Source organism: Castor canadensis, chromosome 2 (assembly GCF_047511655.1).
Source record: "Castor canadensis chromosome 2, mCasCan1.hap1v2, whole genome shotgun sequence".
Lineage (NCBI taxonomy): Eukaryota > Metazoa > Chordata > Mammalia > Rodentia > Castoridae > Castor > Castor canadensis.
This window is the reverse complement of record NC_133387.1, coordinates 139222506-139244566: the sequence shown is the minus strand read 5'-3', so window position 1 is coordinate 139244566 and position 22061 is coordinate 139222506. Positions and strand designations below refer to the sequence as shown.

Sequence of the window (22061 nt, the reverse complement as noted above, 5' to 3'; positions counted from 1 at the left end):
CATTTGTAAAGTTAATGTATTAGTCTAAAAGACCCCATGATGCTTTGTAACTTTGAAATTCTGTGTTCTGTGACTTACACTAATGGCTAGTGTAAAGAAGAGGACACATAATTTTAAAAATCATTACTCTTAAAAATTAAAAATAAGAAAATGGTTTACCTTGGTTATCAATGTTTGACTTTTACCTCAATAAGAATATTAACACAATAAATAAATATTAATTTAAGTATGGAATTATAAGACCTATAGCTAAAATAAAAAAGAAAAAGCTAAAGTATTTTTCCAAATAACTATTCTCCCCCTTTACTTCCTACACTAGAATATTGATGATAGCATTTTATTAGATATTTAGATCTAAGAAAGTGATTAGGAATGGTATAAATACACCAAACATACACACACATATACACATTCTTCTGCCCTTAAAATATACTTCTTTACCACCAGGTGGTGCATGTAGACCAAATAGAAAAAGGAAATTAAGTCCATTCAACTGGATTATACTTTGTGATTTCCCTTTATGTCTATACTTTTAAGAGACAGACTCAAGAGAACAGAATATTTATAAACATAATAAGTTATCTTTTATTCATGAAATACTAAAAGTGTTACATTTTTAAAACAAAGGAGGTTGGGCACTTCTATAATTGCATCTGTTGAAGGATAGCTCAAAACATTCTCATTCTTCTTAAAAGGAGGAAGAAAGAAAATATTATTGTGAATTATAACACCACTAGTTTTGGAGATAATAAAGCACACAGTCATAATTCCTAGGACTTAGATTATACTTACTCCTCACTCAAGACAGATTCTCCAAGAACTAGTAACTTTAGTTATCTCTAGGGAGGGTAACTCTCTTAAGTTTTTTTTTTTTTAATTAGACATTGACAATCATTTACTGCTCTTTTTTTGATGTACATACAGTGATTGATTAAGCACAGAAATCCTTTGAAGAATTGTCTGTCTTTTGTTGTTTCTAGATTGGGTTAACTCTGTTGTTAATTGAAAATAACTCCATCTTGTGACTTTTAAATTTAAAAACAAAAGATTTGCATCTGTTCATATATTTTATTTAAAATTTTCTCTTTAAGATGTCCTCTAAAAGTAAAAGTTAGCACCAGAAATTCTTCAAAAAGAAGCAAGGTTTGATACTTGTCCAGTTTGCTTTGTGGATAAAATATATGAAAAGAAGACAGAAAATTTCTTTCAGTGAATATCATGAAAACAGACTGTTTTTAAAGTAATAATTGACCATGTAACTTTGCTTAAGCATCCTCCATTATGTCCTTTATTCTATGAAGAGGTAAATGATAGCCAGTAAGTTTAGTTTATTAATATTTTCATAATTAATTTAAAAACTGTGCCTCATTCTTAATTATGTATAATGTAATCAGAATGAAACATAATTAAATATTTTCTTTTTTTGTATTCTTGCATACTATATTCTGTTCCCCATCCTCCCGGTTTCCATTCATAGTTATTAGTTTTTTGCATATTGTTCCACAGTTTCTTTATGCTTATACATACAAACTAAATGCATAGGTATATGTGGTTTTTACTTTATTCCTCCTCTTTTTATATAAAACGTGGTATGCCATATGCATTGTTCTGCATGTCACTTTTTTCACTTAGCAAAAATAGAAAATCTCTTTTAGTATTTACACAGCTTTCTCACATTTTTACAAAGTGAATGGGTTTTCCACTGAATGGTTGTATCTTGATGTTTTTCAACAGCCTCTGTTAGTGAACACTTAATTTTTGCCCACATTTCTATTATTAAAATACTATAGTGAATAAAGTTATAAATATGTCATTTTATAGTGTACAAATATATTTATCGAATCAATTTCTAGAAGTGAACTGTGTGGTTCAATATATATATATATATACACTTTTGTATATATATGTATATATATATATTTTTTTAAATAGAGATTGCCAACTTATCCTTCAGGGAGAGCATGCTAGGTTTTTAATCCCTCTAGCAATTCCTAAGAATGCCCATTTATTTGTTCAGCATATATTGTTGGGCCTTGCAGATTTTACTAATCTGACAAGTAAAAATGGCACTTAATTGTAGTTACCCCTTTCACTTCTGTTCTTATGAGGAAAGGTGACCATCGTGCACTATAAAGAAAAGACGCATGTCTTATTAGTGTCTACAATAGGTGGCAGAATAGGTTATTCTGCAAAAACATCTACAGACTACAATTCTAAGCATGAGTGGAATGAACCAGGTAAAGAAGTGGGAACTTCTTTATCTGGGAATTTAGTGGGAATATATAAAAATCTTATGTTAAAAGAGAATACATACTTATCAGCAACAAAATACCAGTGTAGCATTAGTGGAGAGAATAAGAGGGATATGGTACATGGACAAGTTGGAGAGGCAAGCAGGATCTCTGTAGACCATGGTAAAGTGTTTGATCTTTATCCTAAGAACACAATGAAGCCATTATATTATGTTAAACAGAAGAGTGATATGATCAGAATTGTACTGTCTGCCTGTGTTCTGTTCAAAACTTAATTCCTATAGCAGAAAAAATTTATGAAATACTAATTTATATTCATTCGTCCTATTTTTTTCTGTCCTTCATACTGTCAGAAAAGTAATAAACTGTATCATTGGAATGGCAAGGTTGGAGCATGGTTGTGGGTAAAAAGTTATATATGCTTCCTGACTTAGATAAAACCTGAATGCATTTCAAAAGACCATGTTAAGTGCCATAAAAATAAGGGAAGCATAAGAGAGCTTTTGATAATCAGCACAATGAAAATAGAGTCCCATGAGCCAGAGGGCATGGACAAAAGTCTAGGGGTCACCTATCTGAGGAGCCAAGCTCCTGTATTTCTGGTAGCAGGACAACATGTAGCACAGAAATCAAAACTCCAGAAATAAGGTTTATATGTCTAAACAGATGGAGCAATAAGCAACTCTCGTAAAGATGTCTCCTGTTTTAGACGAAATCTGGACGCATCATGGCCTGAAGGAACTGTGTGAATATAATAGGTGAACACCCCAGAAATAAACAGAATAGACGAATGATTCAGCAATCAAAGGACCTTGCCTTGACCCTGCATAAAAGTGTTGAGCCTTATCTGGAAGCAGAGAAGGAAACCCAAGAATAACTGAGGTCAAGTTTTCTACCAACCTAGGATGATGGAATTCTCAAAATTGGAGCTAGGTTGATTTTTTATGAATATAAATGTATATGTTATTCCCTGCATCTGAAATTGTGGTGCAATATTCATTTCCACTACATTTCTACAGCTATACTCACACTACAAATTTGTCTTCACCCTTTCTTCTGTCAATACCATTCCATAAATTCAGCCTCAACTCTGGATTATACCATACAACCAATGTTACCTATCTCCTTGATTCATCCATTTAACAAATATTTATCACATAGCTTCTTGTTTCCAGATGCTGTGTTAATCTTTTGAAGATACAATAGTGACTACTTAGAAAGTGATCTCTGAAAGCAGATACCTTAAAAGCAACTGAGGCCAATAGGAAAAGGGGACCAGGAACTAGAGAAAAGGTTAGATCAAAAAGAATTAACCTAGAAGTTAACACACATGCATAGGAAATTAATGTCAGTCAACTCCCTGTATAGCTATCCTTATCTCAACCAGGAACACTTGTTCCTTCCTATTATTGTTATACTCTCTCTTCAACAAAATTAGAGATAAGGGCAAAATAGTTTCTGCTGGGTATTGAGGGGGTGGGGGGAGAGGGAAGGGGCGGAGTGGGTGGTAAGGGAGGGGGTGGGAGCAGGAGGGAGAAATGACCCAAGCCTTCTATGCACATATGAATAATAAAACAATAAAAAAAAAAGAAAATGATCTCTGCCCTTAGAGAGTATGCATTCCAGTGAGAGGACAATATAAACAAGTACATTGGAGGTAGTGGTAGGTGGTGGGAGGATGGGAAAGATTTTGTGTTCCAAAAACCAAAAGAAGGCCGGTATGAATGATGTGCATTAGCAATGGGGAGAGTGGTGAGAGATGCATGAAGCTGAAGAGTAGACAGGGACTTTATAATCATTAAGAATTTTGTAGGTCATAATAGGAACTTGGGTTTATTCTAAATATAATAGGAACTGTAGTGCGGACATGTCTTTCCAAAGCTGATGGACCTGGTCAAAGACAGAAGTTTAAACTCAAGAGTAAAATCCCAAAAGTAATTGTGCAATCTTGAGGTCCCTATAAATCCTCAACTTTATAAACTTTGTGCTTACTCTAAGCATAATGCCCTAACATTTAAAAACTAACTGTATATAAGATGTGAAGTCTGAGTCATATGTCAAAATTGTGGTGTGCCTGTGACTCAACTACATAAATATAGTCTGTTTGCAACTGCTATTTGATTCTTTGTGTCTCTGAGTCTACAAAAATATGTGTCATTTACTTTCATATATATAAAAGTTCTCTGAAATGCTAATCTAAATTTAACATTCTTCAAATTATAGTGTGAATTTATTAAATTATAGGTCAAGTTTAGACCTAGAGCAAGATCTCTAGCTGGAGCTACTAAGCTATTTGTAAATTTGGTTATTGTAAATCTCTATATAATGAAGGCATATTATGTAATTCGTTCTTGATTGTCTTGATAACTATTTAAGTTACTGCTCAACTTTAAGAAAAAAACAATCTCCTGGTTCAGTGATATACATTGGTGCCTGATTATGACAATTTCAATGCCATTCAAAAAGTTGAAAAGTAGTTGAATGCAGAGTTTTGCTTAGTCCCTCGGCAAACATTATGAAAAACACAAAGATCCTGTACAAGTTAGGGTTTTTACATTGTTTGCTTTAAATTTTCATTCTTTACTTCCATATTAATCACCTATACCTACACTTAGTAAAATGAAGGGTAAAATTAGCAAAAACAGTTTTTAAATGTTTATAGCTATCAATGTGTCAGGAGCAAAATTGTTTTCATTTTTATTTCATTAACTTTAAACTATGACTTTACAGCACCCAATGAACTTTTTAAAAGTAGGAGAAATAGTTAGTATGAAGGCAATTGTGATAGTAAAGAAGAAAAAGAAAGTTATGGAGACCACCATCTTTAGTGTAAAGATGAGGAGTTCAGGAAATGCCTCACAAAATATGACACTTTGGTGTGTTGATAAAGGGTACTTGGGTAACAACAGATGCAAGCAGAGGCTTTCCAAAGACATTGATCCTTCAGAAGGAGCTCCCCTCCCAAGCAATCTTATCAACCAGAGAGGAGACTGAAGGTTGACACCACACCCAGACAGACTGTCACCTCTTCTGAGGACTGCTAGGAGACAACTTTTCATTACCTAAGAGACTTTTTAACATGCATAGGAAGCAACCTGTATTTACTATACATCACCTCCCCCCTCCAATAACTTGTGTCTGCCATAATCCCAGAGAGGCCCCAAGCTTCTATTTCTTTCTGTACTTCAGTATGCTATAGAAAGAAATAAGTCATCTGACTTTACTTTGAGTATCATATTTTGTAGAACTTATGAGCAAATGTATGTGATCAAAGTGGTTTTTCCTCTCCTGTAAATCGTCTTATGTCAATTGAATTCATACCCCAGCCAAGGAACCAAGAAGAGTAAAGGGAAGTTGTTTTTCACTCCTCTACAAGATATAGCCACAAAAAAGCTAAACAATGTATTCAGGTAAAAACTGGTGGCTAGCACCATAACATTTTGTATTTACCCTTAAGCTTCTCTTCAGGCTAAATATCTGTGCTATCTTTATACATTATTCAAATTTTTCCTCAATAGTATTTAATATTAACTCGGATGTAGTGAGTCCTTTTTACTCCTTTAATCAATTTGAAAATTATCAATTCTACCACAACTTCTTCCATATCTGTTTCTTCCTATCAGTTATTACCTTTACATCTTAAGTCAAGTCATTGTTATGACTTGTGTTAACTTTATTCCTAACCCATCTCCTTACATCTCCAATCTCTAATCCATCTTAAATGCTGCTATCTCCTTTTCCTGAATAAAACTCTGGTTTTCTTTTTCTAATATACTACTTGAAGACTGTTCCCAGTGTCCTCCAAAATCTTCAATATTCCATAAACACGAGGCTCTCTAAGTTTGGGCTGATAAGAGATTCACTCCACCACCACCAGTTCTCTTGGTAGAGAAAGAGACTATCGGAGAGGAAAAATCTCACAAATTCTCTCCTCTCCTTTAATCCCCCCTCTCTTCTTTTACTCCCTTCTTATATATTTAGTGGGTAAGGGACTCAAGAGTAATGAAAGCAATTGCATATTGAATTTTCAATAATGGAATAAAATCCTTGGTCCTATTTATTCTGTTAGCTTAGCTAATTGCTTTAAATCGATACTTACTACATATTCTAATAATGTACCAGATGATAAAGATAAACTGTTCCGTAAGATAGGGAAGATCCCTGACTTCATGGATCTTATATTATGGAAGAGGAGGCAAATAATAAACATACAAAGGTAATCTCAATGATATTTCAGGAGAAATAAGTAAGTCACTATGGTAGCAAATAACAGAAAGATAGAAGTGGTTAGAATCTGGTGACAGAAAGTTTTTCTGAAGAGGTAAATTTAAGCTGAAATCTGAAGCATAAGAAGAAACCAGAAGTGGAGGTAGAGGTGTTAGGGTCCGAGAATCCTATTCCTCCGAGAGACAGAGAGTCACGCGTGAATGCAATCAACAAAGCAGAGTTTATTGAGCTGGCAAGCCAGGGTCAAGCTCCCACACAGACACACAGGTCCGATTGGGCAGACAAGACCCCGAGCCTCTTTAGGGAAGATCTTATATAGGCCCCTACCGGCCGTTACAGCAAAAGCCCGCACAGTACATAGCCAATGAGTTTGTAACACCACATACATTTCCAGCCCATCCATTTAAGAGTACATTACTTCTTAGCCTATAGATTCAAGGGTCAGTATTCGCGCACGCGGTTACATTTAGCAAGCAGGCAGGGCACATCTTGCACATACTTCTAGTCGTCTTTCGCAATCTGCTCACATTCCTCACATTCCTCACATTCCACCTGCCCCCATCCTGTTTATCTTATCCTGCACGGGGCATCCTGTGCTGGCTTTACTGGTTTCTGCTATGGGGATCTGCTGGGGCAAAGGGCACATCCTTTCATTCCCCCCTTTTCTTTGGGCTATATTGAGGAATCATTCTCAAGGGGATGAAGAGCCTGGTATTGTTGGTGGAGGGCCAGAAGTTGGACAGTGTTAATTCGGTTTTTGATGAAAGTCACAAGTCGGTTTAGAATACAAGGTCCTATGGTGACCAGTAACAGGAGGATTACTATTGGCCCTGCTAGTGCAGACAGGAGGGTAGCTAACCAAGGGGACTGGTTGAACCAAGATTTGAACCAGCCTTTTCTGGCCTCTCTTTTTCTTTTTTGTTGCTCTAGGCCTTCCCAAAGTTTGGACATAGAGTCGCGAACAACCCCGGTGTGGTCGGCGTAAAAGCAACATTCCTCCCCTAGAGCCGCACAGAGGCCACCATTCTTAAGGAACAGTAGGTCCAGTCCCCTCCAGTTCTGGAGGACTACCTCGGATAGGGAAGTTAGGGATTTTTTAAGGTGGCTAATGGATTTTTCAATATGGTCTAGGTCCTCATCGATGGCCGCCCTGAGGGAGGTGAGGCTGGAGTGCTGAGTGGCCAGAGAGGCTATGCCGGTACCCTCCCCTGCCAGGCCTATTCCAAATAGGGTAGCGATGGTTAGGGTGGTAATGGGCTCCCTTTTTGCCCGGGGGTGGTCGGACCAGTAAAGAATGGGATATTCAGCTGGATGGTAGAGGATTCTAGGCACCACTATCACCATCAGGCAGAATTCCCGGGAGGCATTAAAGACCGATCCAGCCAAGTGGGGGGGTCAGCCCGTTCAGCAAGCATGCCCACCAGGCACCTCCGGCCGGGGTTATCCAATGGGAGGCATTCCAGTTTGGGTACTCAATTATAGTAGTGCACAATTTTTTATTTTTTTTGGGGACCTGCCCTATACAAGTCCCTTGGCCACTGATCTGAGCCATGGTCAGGCCGGCGGGTCAGGCCTCCCAACCCGTTGGAGTGGTGGTGTTGACTACAAAAGAGGAATTGATTTTAATAGCCTCATAGAAAGGGGGCAAAGGGCTGTAGCAAAGCCAGCAAGCCTCAGTTAGATTAGGGGCTGTCCTATTCAAGGTCTCAAATGTAGCAAACAGCAAGGTCTCCAGGGGGCTAGGTGGTACAGTGAAGGGAACGGTGGTTGTGGGTTCTGGGGGTGTCGCTTTGGGACTCTGAGAGTCGTTGGGAGTGGTGTTCTGGGGCATCCGGGGAGTTGTGCGTGGAACCAATTTTGCCTCAGACAACTCTGGCTTTAACACAGGATTAGGCCTTAACACGAGATTAGGTCCTATTGTTAGAGTAGAGACTGGTTGTCGCACACGCCGCAAGGTAAAAAGGGCTCCTGGATGATTTGTTTTGTAGAGTCTGACTCCCCAGGATTTACCCAATTCCCAATTTGTCACCTTTTTTCCTAAATCAGTGAAATTTATCATAATGGGATTACAATTGGGGGGAGTTGGGCATCCCTTATTTATAGGTCTAGGTTGGTGGTATGTAATACCAGATTGAGAGACTCTACTTAACTGAATAAGGTCCCCCTGTTTGGGGGGTGGCCACCATATGTCCCCTGAGCTCTCACAACCCCATGACTTACACAATAATAGTCTGCGATTCCTCCACATTTTTTTCTGTGGTTGGGTTGGGGAGCGGGGCAGACATAGAAGTAACTTTGGCGCAAATCCCATTGTCCCCTGCCAGTGAATAAGGCCCTTAAGTCAAAGTATAATTCTGGGAACCAGGTGCTGGGAGGGGTCACCTTGGAGGTCTGGTTAAGAATGTCTCCTGTGGATACATCTAATCATTCAGGTCAGGTTAAAAGGTTGATGTGGATTTGTATGCCCCAAGCAAGTGGTGGACAGGGTTAGAAAAAGGAATAAGGTTACCGAGGTCCAGTTTGCTGAAGTTTGAGTTTGAAGGAATTGTCCTTGTGGTGGGACACCCTTCTTGTTGGCAGGAAGTCTTCCTTTACAGCTACTGGGTCCGCCGGTCTGATGTGGGTGTAGTGGACCCAGGTGATGATCCCATTCTAGGAGGGCTGTGGAGCATCTGGGGTGTTTTCATTTTCCGGAGCATCCCATATCAGCCGGAGCTTGAGTGGATTTGTGGGATGCTGTCGTGCAGTCCAATTTCCCTGCTCCTCCTGAGGACGTGCCCGTCTCACATGGGAGTGGTGTACCCATGGTGCAATTCCATCGACCTTGAGGGCGGTGGGGGTAGTAAGCAGTACAACATAAGGTCCTTTCCATCTAGGCTCTAGGGTTTTGGACTGATGCCTTTTAACCCATACCATGTCACCTGGGACTATGCCATGTTCCGGAGTCGGGACCCTCTCAGTAGTATGGTACGCTTGAATTAAGGGCCATATTTGTTGTTGCACCTTAGCTAGAGCCTGTAGCATAGTCAGGTAATTTGGGGCCAGATCACCTAGTCCCGGGCTTAAGGTCCTTTGAATGATGGGGGGTGGAGCCCCATACAGGATCTCAAAGGGGGTTAGCCCATGGACATAAGGGGAGTTCCAGACTCGGAAGATGGCCAAGGGAAGGAGTGTCACCCAATCACCGCCAGTCTTCAAGGCCAATTTGGCTAAAGTCTCCTTTAGTGTCCTATTCATCCTTTCTACTTGCCCTGAGCTCTGGGGGTTATATTCACAATGTAGTTTCCAATTGGCCCCCATAGCCTGGGCTGGTCCCTGCAGGACTTTACTAACAAAAGCCGGACCGTTATCTGACCCAATTGCCTCAGGCACCCCGTACCTGGGTATGATTTCCTCTAGTAAGGCTTTTGCCACTACCTGACTGTCTCCCTCTTTGTAGGAAATACCTCCACCCAGCCCAAAAAGGTATCTATGAACACTAGCAAATATTTGTACCCAAACTTCCCTGGTTTTACTTCGGTAAAATCCACTTTCCAGCTTTTTCCCGGGGCCCTCCCCCGTTCCCGAATACCTGTGTGGTGCCCCTCCCTTCGTCCTGGTTTCATAGCTGTACAGCTAGCACAATCCTCCACAATTTGACGGAAGGCCGCGATCTGGTTCGGAAATCGGAGTTGTGCAGATGTCAGCAAGTCTAGCAACTTTCTCCGCCCCAAGTGGGTGGACTTATGTAAGTTAGCTAACAGGAATCGGCCGAGTTTCTCGGGCAGGATTAGCTTGCCTTCCAAGTCGCTTCTCCATTCATCCTCCCTTTTTTTAGTGAGGGAGTGGGCTCTCATCCAAGTGAAATCCTCCGAGGAGTACTCTGGTCGGGGAGGGAGCAAAGGGAGCTCGGGGACAGGCACATCTATAGCCGCGACCACGGAGGGACTCACCATTGCTGCTCTCTTAGCTTCTTGATCCGCCCTGTTGTTACCAACAGCTTCCGGAGTCTTGGCAGACTGATGGCTTGGGACATACATCACTGCCACTGCCTTTGGTTTTTCCACTGCTATTAATAGACGCTGGACTTCGGCCAGGTTTTTTAAGCCTTTCCCTTCTGCTGTGTGAAATCCCCTTTCGCAATAGATGGCTCCGTGGACGTGGATGGTACCGAAAACATAGCGGCTGTCGGTGTAGATATTGACTCGTTTTCCTTTTGCCCTTTCCAGGGCCTCAGCCAAGGCAATTAATTCTGCCTTTTGGGCTGAGGTTCCGGGTGGGAGGGCGCTGTTCCATACCGTGTTTCCTTCTTGGTCGACCACTGCTGCCCCTGCCCTTCGGACTCCATTTTGGACAAAACTGCTTCCATCAGTGTACCAGTTTAATTTACAGCCGGACAGTGGGGTGTCCTTTAGGTCAACCCGTACCTGGGTAACTTCGGAGAGGAACTCCTTGCAGTCATGGACAGGTGTCTGTAGTTCCGGGTTGGGCAACAGGGTGGCAGGGTTTAGAGTTACGGGATCTGTGAAGGTGATCCAAGGGGAATCCAGCAAGAGCCCCTGGTAGTGGGTGAGCCTGGCATTCGTCATCCATTTCCCAGGACTTCCTCCACCGGGTGAGGGGCTGTGACCCGGAGGGCCTGTCCAAAGGTTAATTTGTCTGCTTCTCTCACTAACATGGCAACGACCGCTATAATGCGGAGGCAGGGGGGCCATCCTGATGCTACTGCGTCTAATTTCTTGGAAAGATATGCCACGGGTCTCTTCCAGGGACCTAACTGTTGGGCCAGGACTCCTTTGGCTACCCCCTTTTTTTCATCCACAAACAGAGTGAACGATTTTGTGGGGTCTGGTAGGGTCAAGGCAGGGGCCTGGAGAAGAGCGGCCTTTAGCTGGTCAAAGGCCCGCTGTTGTTCCTCTCCCCACCTCCAATCCGGAGCCTCTTTGGTGGCCTCATATAGGGGTCTGGCTATCTCCGCAAATCCCGGAATCCAGAGTCTACAGAACCCTGCGGAGCCCAGGAACTCTCTCACTCCCCTAGTGGATGTGGGGGGTGGAATAGTCAAAATAGTCTGTTTCATGGCATCAGTCAGCCATCTTGCCCCATCTGCGATCCGATAACCCAGATATGTCACTGACCTTTCACAGATGTGGGTCTTCTTGGCACTCACCCGATATCCCAGCTCACCTAACTCCATTAGCAGGTGTTCAGTAGCCTCACTGCACTCCTCTCGGGTTTCTGCCGCTAACAGTAAGTCATCAATGTACTGTAGTAGAGTGACTCGCGGGTGACTCCGGCGAAAGGGCTCCAGGTCCTGGCTCAGGGCCTCGTTAAACAGGGTGGGAGAATTTTTAAATCCTTGTGGCAGTCTGGTCCAAGTGAGCTGTCCGGTCCGGCCCCCATCCTCTTGCCATTCGAATGCAAATAGCGGCTGGCTGATTTCTGACAATGGAATGCTGAAGAAAGCATCTTTCAAATCAAGGGTTGTATACCATACTTGTGAGGGCGGTAGGTGACTGAGCAAGGTATAGGGATTCGGTACAGTGGGATGAATGTCCTCCACCCGCTCATTTACCTTTCACAGGTCTTGCACAGGCCTATAGTCCCCGCTTCCCGGCTTTTGGACGGGGAGCAGAGGAGTATTCCAGGCGGACCGACAAGGCCGCAGTACTCCTTCCTTTATTAGCCTGCGGATATGAGGGGCTATGCCTCTTCGAGCCTCTTTGGGCATAGGATACTGTTTTACCCAAATGGGAAGAGCAGAAGCCTTCAATTGTATAACTATGGGAGGGAGGTGTTTGGCAAGGCCAATTCCCGCAGTCTCTGCCCAGGCCGTGGGAAACCTTTTTAGCCATTGGGCTATGTCCCCTCCTGGCTCCTGTCAGTTCTCAAACAGTCGATATTCGTCAGCCAATGATAGGGACAGGATGTGTATCAGGCTCCCCTCCCGATCAGTCACAATTATTTTATCTGGTTCAAAGTAGATACGGGCCCCTACTTTGGTGAGCAGGTCTCGTCCAAGCAAGGGAGCGGGGCTCTCAGGGACAACCAGGAAGGAGTGTGTGACCTGGTGTTTTCCTAAGTCTACCTTTCTTTTGGTAGTCCATGAGCATAACTGGGTACCCGTGGCCCCCTGTACGACACTTGTTCGTTCCTTGTTCAAAGGTCCACATGCCTTGTTTAAGACCGAATACTGGGCGCCGGTATCCACCATGAACCCCATCGACTTCCCCTCCACACATACAGTTACCCAAGACTTGGGGAGGGGGTCCGAGCCCCGTCTCCCTCAGTCCTCTTCTCCAGCTAGGACTCTGGCCTGCTCCACTGCTTGTTCCCTTTCCCTGTTACCTCCTGGTCTCCTGCCAAACCCTCTTCTTCCCTTTAACTTAGGGCACTCTCTCTTCCAATGCCCAGTCTCCTCACAGTAAAAACAGTGTTCCTTATCCGGGGTCCTGGCGTGGCCCCCTTCCCTGAGTTGGTCCCGGACACCCGCTAGGAAAATACGGGCCATTTCTCTTTGTTGCTTTCGGTTCTCCTTAGCCTGGAACTCCCTGTCCTCCTTTCTCAATTTCTCCTGGGCCTCCCTGTCTTCCTTTCTCAGCCTTTCCTCTCTTTCTTCTGGAGTTTCCCTTGAGGTAAAGACCTTCTCCGCTATCTGTAACATTTCCCTAATGGTTATCTCCCCTAAGTTTTCCTGTTTATTGAGTTTTCTCCTAATGTCTGGAGCTGCCTGATTAATGAATGAGAATACCACAGCAGACCGGTGGATCTCCGCCTCGGGGCCAGTAGGGGTTTACTGACGGTATGCCTCATAAAGGCGCTCTAAGAAACTGGCCGGGCTTTTATTTTCCCTTTGGACAACTCCCTTTACCTTTGCAAAGTTGGTGGGCCTCCTAGCGGCCGCTCAGAGACCTGCCATAAGAGTCTGGCGGTAGATTCGGAGACGCTCCCTACCTTCTGCGGTCCCGAAATCCCAATCAGGGCGGCGTAGGGGGAAGGCCTCGTCTATGGCCGGTTGGAGGGTTGTGGGTCTCCCGTTGTCCCCCAAGACATTCCTTCTAGCTTCATGGAGGATGCGCTCCCACTCCTCTGTCGTAAAAAGAGTATTGAGCAGCTGGTGACAGTCGTCCATGTGGGGTGGTATGTATGCATGACGGACTCCAGGAGATCTATGAGACACTTAGGGTCTTCTGAAAAGGGTGGGTTCTGCGTCCTCCAGTTATATAGATCACTGGAGGAGAAGGGCCAGTACTGAAACTGTTGCCCCCCTCCCGGTCCTCCTTGGCCTACCGTCCAGACTGGAAATGTGGGGACAGTTTCCTCCCCATGTGTTGATGAGGAGGGCCCATCTTCTCCCTCCCTTTCCCGTACCCCTTGGGGGCGGAGTCTTCGGCCCATTCCTCCTCCGGCCGTCAGTCCTGTTGAGGAGGATGAGGAAATTTCTTCCTCCGGAGCACTGGCCTGACCAGGGGGAGTCACATATGGGGGCGGCCGATCTTCCTCTACCCCTGTGAGGGACGGGTAAAGGGGGGAACTCTCCGGTAAAGAGGGTGTCCTATTTTGAGGACTGGTCAGGGAGGGAAGGGGAGATTTCTCTTCCTCTTTTATGACCAAGGCAGGCGTGACTGGGGTTTTAGCCCCGGGAGCCAAACTGGAGGGTGAGTCAGAAAAGCTGTTAACCAAGGGGGGGGGTTCCCCGCTAAATCTTCCCAAACCAAAATGTAGGGGACCTGATCTTGGTGGCCTTGATTGCCTGGTCAGAAAATGACAGCCTTCACCTTAGTGATCAGGTCTAGGGAGAGGGAACCTTGAATGGGCCATCCGACTCTGAAGGTGGGCCATTCTGCAGAACAAAGGGTGTCGAACTTACCTTTCTTAATGACCAGACCTGCATTTAATGCCCTTTTTTTGACTTCTGGAAAGTGAGAGAGAATCAAAGACTTTGGGGTTGCTTGTCCCTGTCCCATTGTGGGATGAGAAGCAACCGCCAGGAGAGATAGAACAAAAAGGGTGAAAGCAACAATAACTCCACACACACAGAACACTCTCCACCACTCGCTTGGACCGGTCCTTCTCTCACGCTGGTGCGCACCCCATTCAATCTCCTCACCGTCCAATTTGGATATCAGGCCGAAAGGCATCCACTTGACGGGTGGTCGGTCAACTAGTTCAATTAGTTTTTCACCTGGTGCCAGGATTCCTGAAATGCTTGAACCCAAATGAGAGGAAAGCCTCTCCCAGCAGGACCTTGTGATCCCCTTAACGAGATTCCCAGAATGATTCTGCCTGGGGATTGGCCAAATCCCCACCGCGGCCCAAACGGGAACAATCATCTACCAATTAGTTCCCTCCAAAAGAGAATCTCAGACTCTCCCAATGCCTAGGACTTGGAATCACCTCTGCTTTTTCGTGGATGGTCTGCCTTCTCGAAAAAGGGTATCTCGGTGGAACCTCCAAATGTTAGGGTCCAAGAATCCTATTCCTCCAAGAGACAGAGAGTCACGCGTGAATGCAATCAACAAAGCAGTGTTTATTGAGCTGGCAAGCCGGGGTCAAGCTCCCACACAGACACACAGGTCCAATTGGGCAGACAAGACCCCGAGCCTCTTTAGGGAAGATCTTATATAGGCCCCTACCGGCCATTACAGCAAAAGCCCGCACAGTACATAGCCAATGAGTTTGTAACACCACATACATTTCCAGCCTATCCATTTAAGAGTTCATTACTTCTTAGCCTATAGATTCAAGGGTCAGTATTAGCGCACGCAGTTACATTTAGCAAGCAGGCAGGGCACATCTTGCACGTACTTCTAGTCGTCTTTCGCAATCTGCTCACATTCCTCACATTCCACCTGCCCCCATCCTGTTTATCTTATCCTGCACGGGGCATCCTGTGCTGGCTTTACTGGTTTCTGCTATGGGGATCTGCTGGGGCAAAGGGCACATCCTTTCAGAGTGTTCTAGATAAAATTAACAAGGAAAACAAAAGTTCTGAGATGAAAATGAGCTTATTGTGTTCTAGAAACTAAAAGATAGTATAACCAGAGCATAGTGAACAAGGAGAAAGTTCAAGGATGAGTCCAGTAAGGACTTAGGATTTGATTCTGTTATACCTTATAACCAGTGAGAGGTGTGATCCTACTGAAAACTTTGGTGAAGAATGATCTCCAAGATGGCAAAAGATAACAGTGAACAGGCTATGGTTGAAATTCAGGTCAGAGGTGATGCCATCATAAACTAGAACTGTGGCAGGGGAGGTGACAGTTTGTAGGCAGATTCATGTGAAAGACAAAGATTGATGATAGATATGAGAGACAAAGAGGAGTCAGTCAAATTCCAGAGGCCTGATATTTGTAAATGGATAAATAGTGACGTCATTTGCAGAGCTAGAGAGGATCGGAAGAGGACCAGCACTGGAGGGAGTTGGAAGGTTTGGGTTTAAGGAATGTAAACACCCAAAGGCCACCTCACTTTAAATCACAGGAATTTGGATCTCTTACTCCCTTGAAATAAGAACCAGGAAGCATCTCAAAAATCAATTACCACAAAAGTGCAGAAATAAAAATAGAATATCTTTGTAAGGATTCCTGATGCAATGAAAGTTTTTCTTGTGGAGTATCAGTTATGGGCTGGTGGTGGGAGTTGTTGTTGTTTTGTTGTTTTTTACTTTTGTTTTTTTATGTGGGTTTTGTTTTGTTTTGTTTTGTTTTTTGTGGTACTGGAGTTTGAGCTTAAGGCCTTGTGCTTGCAAGCAAGCACTCTGCCACTTGTGCAAACATCCAGACCTTTTTGCTTTTGGTTATTTTTTAGATAGGGTGTCACATTTTTGCCTGGAGCCAGCCAGGACTATGATCCTCCTACCTATAGCCTCCTGTGTAGCCAGGACCAGAGGTACATGTCACCATGCCAGCTGAATGGTTGAAATGGGGTCTCTATAACTTTTTGCCCAAGCTGGCCTCATACTATCGTCCTCTCAAACTATACTTGCTGCATAGCTGGGATTACAGACATGAGCCACTGTACCAGGAACCTAATTATACATTTTGATGAAAACGTTAAGGGTAATCTTCCCTCATTTTTCTAATTAAGCATGTCTCTGACAACCATACTATGATAAGTCCCCATATTAAAGCACATTAAATATATCAAAAGTCAAGCTATGTTGTAAGATCTAATTGTAGAAGCCTAAACAGTTTTATTCTTTGATTTCAGCCATAAATGAGCTTGAGAGTTGTCAAATGTAAGTTAGTGCTAATAATGAAGGACAGGAATGTAAAACAGGTACTAGTAGGAGGGGGAGGAAAATGGAGAGGGTAAAGGAGATTGACTATGGTTGATGTACTTTGTGTACATGTGTGAAGACAGAACATTGAAGTTATTTTAAGTATGGGGAGGGGGATGAGGAAGAATGATGGTGGAGGTGAACCTAATCAAGTGACATTGTACACTTACATGAAATGTCACAATGAAACAATGAAACCCCCTGCACACTATTGTATGCCAATAGAAATGTTTTTTTAATTAATTATTAAAAGTTAGTGCTCAAGTTAATGCTTATGACTCTGAGAAAGAAATTTCTGAAGAACCGCAATGTTGGCATTTTAAAAAGAAATTGGAGATAAGACAAGATGGGGATTGGAATTGTTTTAACTCCCTGAATGAGATGAGACTATTTTCTGAAGAGAGAAAGAGCAGAAGAGCATTGGGAATCATGAAAAGAGTGGCAGGACAGCAGAAAAGCACAGAGAAACCCAGGAACACAGACAAGCAGCAAACAGTTCCACACCCATCCCTGGCTACCTGGGAGGGGAAGACAAGCTGAAGACACCATCATAAGGCTGGCTGGCAATTATAGTTGCAAGATATTTCCACACCGCCTGCAGTGCCAGAATCTGATGAGACAGTAACTGCTCCTGGTGTGGAGTGACATTCTGCCACTCCTCTTATCTGAAAGGAGAGAGTGGCAGCATCTTGAGAGAAGGTATATTGTTTGAAACTGAGATACTCTGGAAACCTGAAAACAAGAGATACTTCTGACTCAGGGAATCTTGGGACACCCTACAAAAGTGTCTGAGTTTGGAGACAGCCAGGATAGGTAGTCAAGGAAAGGAAGAAGGTCAGATATGGTTCCACACAGAAGTTCAAGCAGCAGGGAGCTCCAGCAGTTAAGAGTGCAATGGCCACAGACCTCAGCCTCCCTGGAGAGGGAGCAAGTCCAATTGCCTGAGGCAATTTGTTTGGAAACAAAGCACCAAGGATGTGACTGATTTAACATTCAGCCTCCAGACCCTGCCTCCTGGCTGTGTGTTGACTGCTAAGTGAGTTAAAGCCCTGAGCCCAGAACCTCTGAATCCCATGATACCCACAGCCTCCAACAAGTCAATTATAAAGGCAAATCTATCAAAATTGCAGCGGATTTCTCAATAGAATCTCTAAAAATAAGGAGGACTTGGAATGATATATCCCAAGCCCTCAAAGAAAATAACATCAACCTAGATTAATGTATTCGGTAAAGTTATCCTTCATAATTAAAGAAGAAATAAAAATCATTCATGATAAACAAAAACTAAAAGAATCCAGGACCACTAACCCAGCACTGCAGAAGATATATAAAGGAATCCTATGCACAGAAGAGGAAGATACATGCAACCAGAAAAATACCGGAAAGAATAAATCCCACTATACAAGTAGATTAGCAAATGAGGCTTTGGAAAGAAGCAGACATCACAAAAACAACAAAATGTCAGGAAATACTACATGCCTTTCAACATTAACACTGAATGTTAATAGTCTCAATACTCCAATCAAAAGACAGAGAGGTGGTTTTGATTAAAAAGCAAGACCTCCACCATTTGTTGCCTAAAAGAAATACATCTCACTGACTAAAGGCAAACATTGGCTCAGGGTGAAAGGATGGAAATGGAGTAGTTGTACTCATAAAACAGACTTCAAACCAAAATTAGTTAGAAGAGACAAAAAAAGGTCACCTCATATTAACAAAGGTAACTATCCATCAAGAAGCGATAACTGTTAACATGCATGCACCAAATGTTGGCACACCCAATTTCATTAAACAAACACTATTGAACCACAAACATAGATAGACCCCAATGCAATGACAGTGAGAGACTTCAAAACCCCACCCTCATCAATAGATAGGTTATCCCAGACAAATATCAGCAAAGGAACTTCAGAATTAAACAACATTATAGACTAAATGGACCTAACAGACATCTACAGATATATCTACAATACACATTCTTCTCAGCAGCCTATGAAAGTATCTCCAAAATAGATCATATTTTAGGACATAAAGCAAGTATTAATAAAATTTAAATAACCTATTGTATCCAAAAAGCAAGTATTAAGAAAATTTAAATAACCTATTTTATTCTATCAGACCACAGTGGAATAAAACTAGAAATCAACAGCAAAAAAAAAAAAAAAAAAAAAACACCAAAAATATGGAGGCTGAATAATGCATTATTCAGACCAATGGTTTGTGGAAGAAAAAAGGGGAGAAATCAAAAAATTCCTAGAATCTAATTAAAATGAAAACACAGTTTACCAACATGTCTGAGATACAGAAAATGCAGAGAAATTACAAGTAAATATGCTAATAATGCACCTGAAGCTCCTAGTAAAACAAGAGCAAGTAAAACCCAAAATTAGTACATGGGAAAAATATAAAAGTTTAGGACAGAAAGTAATGAAATGGAAATTAAATTTTAAAAATACAAAGAATCAATGAAACAAAAAGTTGGTTCTTTGAAAAGATAAATTAGATTGAGACATCCTTAGGCAAACTAACCAAAAGGAGGGAGAAGATCCAAACTAATAAAATTTGAGATGAAAAAGGGAATGCTATAGCAAATAACAGTGATTTCCAGAGGATCATTAGGGAATATTTCAAAAACTTATTTTCTATTGAACTGAAAAATCTAAAAGATGTGGATAAATTTAGATGCATATGACCTACCAAAATTACATCAAGAGAATGTAAACTACTCAAACATATCTATGACAAGCAATTAAATTAAAGCAATAATAGTGTCCCCCAAAGAAGAGATTTACTTCTAAATTCTACCAGACCTTTAAGGAAGAGCTAACACCAATGCTTCTCAAACTATTCCATAAAAAAAAGAAAGGGAAGGAACACCAAACTCATTTTATGAAGCCAGTATATTACCGTAAGAACAAAACGATAAGAACAGAACAACAACAAAAAAAGAAAATTATAGACCGATTTTCATGGTGAACATAGATGCATAAACTCTCAAAAAATACTTACAAACCAAATCCAGCAACATATTAACAAGATCATTTTTAAAACCACATTAAAAAGATTCTGGTGCATTAAAAAGATCATGCACCATAATCAAGCTGGTTTCATACTAGGAATGCAAGGATGATTCAACATATGCAAATCAATAAATACAGCACATAGCCAGGATAAAGGACAAAAATATCATGATCTCAATAGATGCAGAAAAACCCTTTGACAAAATTCAAATTTCTGAAGAAATTTAATAAAAATTCTGAAGAAACTAGAAATAGAAGGAATCCACTGCAACATAATAAAGGCTATATATAATAAACCTATAGCCAACATTACACTAAATGGGGAAAAACTGAAACTATTTCCTCTAAAGTCAGAAACAAGACAAAGATGTCTTCTTCCCCACTCTTATTCAATATAGTAATTTCTAGCCAGAGCAATAAAGCAAGAGAAAGAAATAAAAGGGAAATGGGGAAGGAAGAAGTCAAATTATCCTTATTTTCAGATGATATCCTATACTTAAGTGGCCCTAAAAATTCTGCCAAAAAACTCCAATATCTGATAAACACTTTTAGCAATGTAACAAGATATAAAATTAGAAAATAACTCCATTCACAATAGCATGAAAAATACTTAGAAATGAACTAGGTGAAAGACCTCTACAACAAAAACTATAAAACTTTGAAGAAAGAAATTGAAGAAGATGCTAGAACATGGAAAGACTTCCCATGTTCATGGATTGGTAGAATTAACATTGTGGGAATGGCCATGCTTGTGAAAATGATCTAGAGAATCTATGCAATTCCTACTAAGATCTCAATGTCATTCTTCACAGAAGTAGAAAAATCAGTCCTAAAATTCATATGGAGACATAAAAGACCCCAAAAAGAGTAAGGCTTCAAATTATACTACACAACTATATTAACAAAAACAGCATGGTACTGACACAAAAAACAGATATAAAGACTAATGCAGGAGAATAGAAGACCTAGATATAAACCCACACAGCTACAGCCATTTGGTTTCCCACACAAGAGCCAAAAACATACATTGTAGAAAAGATAGCTTCTTCAACAAACGGTGCTGAAAAAACTGATCACCTAAATGTAGAAGACTTAAACTAGACCCCTATCTCTCACCATGTACAAAAATCAATTCAAAATGGATCAAAGATCTTAATGTAAGATCTAAGATTTTGAAACTACTACTGTAAAACATAGGGAAAACACTGGAAGATATAGACATAGACAATTATTTTCTGAATAAGACTACTTGCTCAGAAAATACATGCAAAAATTGACAAATGGGATTGCATAAAATTATAAAGCTTTTCTGCACATCAAAGGAAACAATTACTAGAATGAAGAGACAACCCACAAAATGAGAGAAAATCTTTTCCAGTTAGTCATTAGATGCAGAATTAATATCCAGATATACAAAGAGCTCAAAAAAATTAAACACCAAAAGAACAAATACATCATTTAATAAATGGGCAAATTAATTGAACAGACAGTTCTCAGAAGAAGCAAAAATGACTAATGAATACATGAACAAGTGTTCAACATCTTTAGCCTTAAAGGAAATGAAAATCAAAACAAAACTGAGATTCTATCTCTCACTCTGGTTAGAATGGCAATCATCAACAAAACAAATGCTGGCTAGGATGCAGGGGAAATGGGACTCTCACATACTGTTGGTGGGAATGTAAATTAGCACTACTACTGTGGAAATCAGTATGGAGGAGGTTCATCAAAAACAAAAGATAGACCTACCTTATGACCCTCCTGTACTACTCTTGGGCATATAGTCAAAGGAATGTAAATCAACATAGAAGAGAGATACCTGCAACACTCATGTTTATAATAGTCAAACTGTGGAATCAGCCTAGATGCCCAACAACCAGTGAATGAATAAAGAATATGTGGTATATACACACAATTTCATATTATTCTGCCATAAAAAATAATGAAATTATGCTCTTTGCAGGAAAATGCATGGAACTGAAAATCATCATGTAGAGTGAGATAAGCCAAACACAGAAAGTTAAATATCACATGTTTTCGTCCATATGCAAAATGAAATGATGATGATGATAATGGGACAAGAGAATAAAAGGGGGACTGTCTGAGGAAGGGAATTGGGGCAGGGGAGGAGGAAAGGAAAGGGTACTGGGGAGGGTGAAAAGGATTGAATTACATTACATGTATATATAATATCTTCATTCACATATATATGGATTCATACATATGTACAATATGTGAGTGAAGATAGCATAATGAAAACCACCAAATACTGTTTCAAAAAGTGGGGGAGGAAGGAAGAGG

The 22061-nt window shown here is 41.4% G+C and overlaps 1 protein-coding gene across 1 annotated transcript in view; it reads left to right on the top strand.

Annotated features, from left to right (window-relative positions):
- Fam227b (family with sequence similarity 227 member B) overlaps positions 1–22061 on the top strand; it is a 216960-nt gene that overhangs the window by 132234 nt on the left and 62665 nt on the right. The gene's annotated exons all lie outside the window — the stretch shown is intronic.